A 6,951-nucleotide genomic window follows, 5' to 3' on the forward strand; every position below is an offset into this window, starting at 1 on the left:
CCACTTGCCTACACTTAAAGCAGGTTACTGGCTTTCCCTTATATTCCCCAAAATGCATCCTTCCACAAGTGTTACAGGCTGGCAATGGGGGTCGAGACTGGTTGGAATAGGACATTCTTGACTTCTGGCCGCTCTGGCTCATATTCACACTCATTGGCCGCTTAAACCCAGTGTTCTTTCCCGGTAGGGACACTGCTCCTCGATTAAATCTAGTTGGGAAGCTCCTTCCTGCGGAACCTCCACCCATGCTCATGCTTTTCCTCTTTATTCCCTTTTTCTCTCTTTCCTTCTGCATCTGTTCACTTCCGGCTTCTACAATTGTTGCCTTTTGCACCAGAGTGGCATAATCAGTAAGCTCAAGGATTGCCACCCTATTCTGAATCCACGGTTTCAGTCCCTGCTGAAACCTCCTAGCTTTCTTTTCCTCGGTGCTCACAAATTCTGGCACAAACCTTGATAACTCAGTAAATTTCGCTTCGTACTCTGCTACAGATAAGTTATTCTACTTTAGCTCCAAGAACTTGAGCTCCATCTGGTTTTCCATAAACCTCGGGAAATATTTTCCCAGAAACAACTAACTGAATCTCTCCCAGGTTATAATAGCATCTGTCTCCATGTTTTTCTTGGCCTCCCACCAGTAGTTAGCCTCTCCTTTCAGAAGGTAGGTAGCAAATACAGTCTTTTGTGCCTCATCGATACTCAGAATCTCAAAGGATTTCTCCATTTCCTTTAACCATGCTCTTGCTTCATCTGGGTCGGCTGATCCGTGGAACTCAGGGGGCTTAAGGGACTTAAAAGCCCTGAAAGAGTTTGCCACAGCATTGCTATTACCTTGAGGGGTGGGTTGGGTTGACGTTCCAAGTTCTGCCTTAGTAGTTGCATGAACTAGCCCATGGGATCCATGCCTGGGTTTGGTATTGGTTGCTCAACCTCAGTTTCTCCTTCCTCAGCCTCTATCTCGAATCCCTCAACATCATATGTTTCCTCCTCCTCTTCATATAGGGAGTCATCCCGTTCAACATAATCCTCGTCTTCCTCTTCACTGTGTTCCTGGTTCCTATCATCCTGGTTATGGCTTCCCTGGTCCTCAGATCCAGGGTTCGCCCTAGTTCCAATCTTTCTTGGCGGCATGATACTGATAATAAAAAAAAAAATTTTGGGAAATTCAAAGTTAGGTCACAATCATACACAACATTGTGCCTTGCACAGTTCTATAATGGGGAGAATGTATCTCGCAATTCTATTATTTTATGGCAGTTCTAATAAGAAGTGCAGTAATAATAATGATAAAAACAGTGATCTCGTCACTAAGGAACTGAACTGAAAGAAAACAAATATATACATAATGCGAGAAATACATAGTTTGATCTGGTCAAAAGTACAGCAGTGCTACAGCCATCTGTCCCAAAAGTGATACACAAGAGTCTATCTGTCTAGTCAGAAAAAGGGATGCTATATACAAGTCAACTATCCCGGAAAATTGGCTCTTACTAAGGCCTCGACTAACTAGACAACTAGACTATCCCATCGTCAGTCCTGAATCACACACCGGAGCGGGTCAGCTCCCATACCCTTTCCATCGCACGACGGAAGATATAGTCGGCCTGCCGCTTTGAGATCCTACCATGCCTGTCCCCCTGGAGTGATCTGAGTCTCGCTCGGGATGTGAGCTCTATCCCCGTCAGCTCCCTCCTCAAGGATCGGGGTATAGCAACCCTAGTCTCATAAGCTCGGGTACGCCTACCCGCCCTCTCCGCATCCATCTCCCTCCTGGCCTCATCCATCCGGGCCTCAGCAACAGCCACTCGGGTCCTCAATACATCCTGAACATAGCCGTGGGCTAACAAAGACTGCCTATGGGCAGGGTCGAGAGGTGGTGAATCCGGAGCCGCTGGGGGTGCCTCCTCGGTCTGCCTAGGCTCGGGAGTATGGGTCTCTGAGCTGTCATCATATGGGCTCCAGGATAGTGGTGGAGGGGTAGGAGCTCTGACCACCGGGAGTGTGGGTAAAGGGGTACGAGTGTCCACTACCATAGCTCCGACACGCTCCTCAGCCACTGGGACCTCATCCGGGTCCTTCTCATCTGAAATAGCAACAACCTCTGTCTCTGACTCCTCTGAGGGGTCCTCCTCATCCTCCTCCATCTCAGGCTCCTCCTGATCCTCGGCATCTAGCAGTGCCTCATCATGCTCACGCTCGAACATCTCAGGGTCCTCTATCTCATGTGCCTACACATTAAACGAGCTAAGTTACTATCATGATACTTATAAGGGTTCTCGTAAGGGTTTTAACTGTCAGCGCTACTTTAAGTAGTCCGTCCATGAACTTGGCAAGAGTTCTTATTATCTTTGTGAGTTTATTATTACATCGTCGCATCATCTCTGAGGTTTATAACGCTTAGCTCTGATACCATTTCTGTAACACCCCCAGATCCGGAGTCGGGAATCCGGGTCGTTACGGTCTTTCTTTCCACAATATCACTTCACTTAATTAATAAATAACCTTATGCTATGACCCCACACTAACACACAACACAACCCGTTATAGTCTCAGAGATGAAATTGAAATAAGTACAAGTCCTTGAATACACAATTTAAAAGTTAATACAACCCAAAATGATTACTTGATAAATTTACAGTTAATTGCCATTATCTGCCACAAGTTATAATTATACAATATTTGGTTCCCAAAAGTAGAATGCCTGATCTACCAATAGATCTACCTCTGCAGCTATAGCAGCTACAACATCAACGGGAAGACGCGGGATGCTTCCCACGCGCTTGCGCTGGGTCTGCTTGAGCCTGGCCATCTTTCCTAACTGTTGTTGTGTGATGAAGAAATGAAGCAAGAGTGAGCATTACAGCTCGCAAGATAATATATAGTTTAAATAATAATGCAAGTATCTAAATGGATAACTTACTAGAATCCTTTATCAAGTGTAAGGTAATTACTTACTGGATATAAGTTTTAAGGAAGATGAAGTTACCAATTACTTCATTATACTTATACCATTTTTAGAAATCTACTTGAACTACTACTGTTCAAAGTATAATAAGTTTCAAAAGGTCATCCCACATATGAGACCACAAGTTAAAACTTGAATAGATTCAATCTTTGAAATACTTTTAAAGGAAATGAAGTTACGAGATACTTCATTCAATGGAAACACCATTATAACTGTTTGACTTTGTCAAAGCTTCGGCAACCACCCATTCGTAGCCTTTCGATCGAAATGCTCTGGGTAGTGTTGCAGAATTGTCCAACTGGATGATGAACTCATTACGGGAGTTTGTCGCGCCAGGAAGACCACTTACGATGATCAGTCGCAGTAGTACAACCCCACCATTTTCTACATGTAGAGGAGAACCTGTCGGATCTAATTGTCAACCGAACACTGGACTCCTAAGGAATGTACCGTCTTGCGGAACTTCCAGGCCATTTGGGCCAATATATTAAGGCTGGGCCGGCGCCACTCGACCACTTACGCCACTCCTAGTTCAGATGAAATCCATGACTCTGAAACGTAAAGCTCGTCATCACCTTCCCCAAGTAGAAACTTGTTGATACGGCTCCACCAAGAAGTCATATCTAGTTGGAAAGGAAAACTCACCGATATTTCCCAGGCGATGTCTGTTAATGGATTAACTTGTTCCAAGAATTCTACTTCCCGAGTATTGGGTAAGTAATCAAAACTCTTTTATCAAAATAGCAACCTTGTTGTGAATATAAAACATACCACAGAGCCAGATCCCTCAGGTTTTGAGCGAGTATTTAAATCCCCTTCGAAAGGAGGATCTTAAATATAAAATGAGTTTTGGGATCCGCTCTAACTTTTAAAATCATTTTGAAGACTCGCAAAATATTTTTAAGAATGTTTGGAGTAATGCTGATTTAATAAAATAAATTAGTCCCAATATATTAGAAAATATTTGAATATTATTATTTAAATAATATTCCCATAAAGAATAATCTTTATAAAAATAATTGAAGTAGAAGTTGTAAAACTTATACTTGAAATGAATCTTAAATAATCAAAGATGTACTTATACGAAAGTAATATCTTTATTTGAATAATCAAAAGTAAGTTTGATTATCGACACATTATTCTTTAATAAAATAAAGAATATTATTTAGTGAATAATCGGAGTCATAAGTCCTCGAAGGAATATTCAAAATAATATTCAATAATAATTAAACGGGGTCATAAGCCCTCGAATGAATATTCAAAATAATATTCAATAATAATTAAACGGGGTCATAAGCCCTCGAATGAATATTCAAGATAATATTCAATAATAAACTAAAGTTATCGAATAAACCTTATTCGATTCATAGTTTTGAAAACTATTCATATATATATATAAATATATATATATATATATATATATATTTATAAGGCTATAAAGTGCTTTATCAAGCCTGTAGACATGATTTGGAAATTTGGAATCTACAAAGCCTGAAGGTTGTTCAACATATACTTCCTCTTCCAATTCTCCATTGAGAAAAGCACTTTTTACATCCATTTGAAAGACAGTAAAATTTTTGTGAGCAGCATAAGCCAAAAATATCCTTATGGCTTCCAATCTAGCAACTGGTGCAAATGTTTCATCATAATCAATTCCCTCATGTTGAGAATATCCTTTTGCAGCTAGCCTTGCTTTATTCCTTGTAATTATGCCATCACTATTAGTTTTGTTTCTGAACACCCACTTTGTACCAACAACAGATCTGTTCTTTGGTCTTGGCACTAGGGTCCAGACTTTATTTCTTTCAAATTCATTTAACTCTTCCTGCATTGCTTGCACCCAATCAGCATCTTGAAGAGCTTCTTCCACTTTCTTTGGTTCAGTCTGAGAAAGAAAAGAATTATATAGACATTCACTTGAAGTAGTTGTTCTAGTTCTAACACCTGCATCAGGATTACCAATAATTAAGTCAGGTGTATGTGATTTAGTCCACTTCCTTGCAGATGGAAGGTTTTCTCTAGAACTGGATGCTCCCCCATGATCCATGCTATCTTCATCAACATTTTTTGATGCTCCCCCTGAAACTATACTCTCTGAGTTGGATCCTTCAGAAATTGAGTTTTCAGAATTATCAGAACTTGGCTTATCAGAACTTGATGAATCAGAACTTGAAGAGCCAGTTGTATGTTCTGATGCTTCTTGAGATGTTATTGTATCTTCAGTATGCCCCCCCCTGCACAGGTGCATCTTCCTTTGGCGTAGACACCACAGTTTCAATAATATCAGAGTTTAATCCATCAGAGTTTGCAGTATCAGGATTTAGACTGCCAGGATTTTCAGTATCAGAATTTAAGTCTTCATTTTCAAATCTCAGTTGATCATGATCATTGAAATCTTCAAGTCCAGTAATCTTCTTATCATCAAAGGAGACATTGATAGATTCCATGACTACCCTTGTTCTTAAATTGTAGACTCTGAAGGCTTTTGTGGAAAGTGGATATCCGACAAAAATTCCTTCATCAGCTTTTAAATCAAATTTGGGTAGCTGTTCGGGGTGAGTCTTAAGAACAAAACACTTGCACCCAAATACATGAAAATACTTCAGATTTGGATTCTTTTTATTCACCATCTCATATGGAGTCTTACCATGCTTGTTAATGAGTGTTGCATTCTGAGTAAAACAAGCAGTCTGCACAGCTTCAGCCCAAAAATAGGTTGGTAGATTTGCTTCATCAAGCATAGTTTGTGCAGCTTCAATAAGAGTTCTATTCTTTCTTTCAACAATTCCATTTTGCTATGGAGTTCCAGGAGCAGAAAATTCCTGCTTGATTCCATGGTCTTTGCAGAACTCTTCCATGATCAAATTCTTAAACTCAGTGTCATTATCACTTCTTATGATCTTCACAGAATCTTTGACCAATTTATCCAGTTGCTTGACATGATCAATCAAGATAGATGCAGTTTCACTTTTTGTGTGCAAGAAATACACCCATGTGTATATGGTGAACTCATTCACTATGACCATAGCATATTTCTTCTTTGCAATAGACATGACATTCATTGGACAAATAGATCTACATGTAGTAGGTGATAAGGCTCAAGAATTGATGATTCAGTCTTGCTCTTGAATGAAGATTTTTTTTGTTTTGCCTTCTGACATGAATCACAAAGGCCATCAGGAACAAATACTGATTTTGGCAGTCCTCTCACAAGATATTTCTTGACTAGTTCATTTATATTTTTGAAATTTAAATGAGAGAGTTCCTTATGCCAATTCCAGCTTTCTTCAATTGATGCTCTACTCAACAAACAGATTGCAGAACCATCAGTACTTGTTGAAAGCTTGGCTTCATAAATGTTACCATGCCTGTATCCTTTCAGAACAACTTTGCCTGTAGATTTGCTAACAACTTCGCAGTATTCTTCAAAGAAATCCACATGATAACCTCTGTCACAGATTTGACTAACACTCAGCAGATTGTGTTTAAATCCTGAGACCAGAGCTACTTGTTTAATGATGACATTCCCAAGATTGATATTGCCATATCCCAGTGTTTTTCCAATATTGCCATCTCCATAAGAAACACTTGGGCCAACTTTCTCCACAAAGTCTGATAGCAGGGCTTTATTTCCAGTCATATGTCCTGAGCATCTACTGTCCAGAACTAGGATGTTTTTCCTGTTGCCCTGCAATCACAAAGACCACTAATGATAAGTTTTAAGGACCCAGACTTGCTTGGATCCTTTGGCCTTATTAAGTTTGTTAACATTTGCAGCGGATTTAGCATCAGAGTTTATATTAACATTTTTCTTATCAGCTTTTACACTATCAGACTTTGTATCAGAACTTACACTAGAAGGAACAATGCTAACTTTCTTTAAATAAGGTTTTATTTGATAATAATCATAGTACAAACTATGATATTCCTTACAAGTATAAATGGAATGCCATAAAATACCACAATGAAAACAAGGATTTTGTGGC

The sequence above is a fragment of the Apium graveolens genome, chromosome 7, assembly GCF_009905375.1.
Source record: "Apium graveolens cultivar Ventura chromosome 7, ASM990537v1, whole genome shotgun sequence".
NCBI lineage: Eukaryota > Viridiplantae > Streptophyta > Magnoliopsida > Apiales > Apiaceae > Apium > Apium graveolens.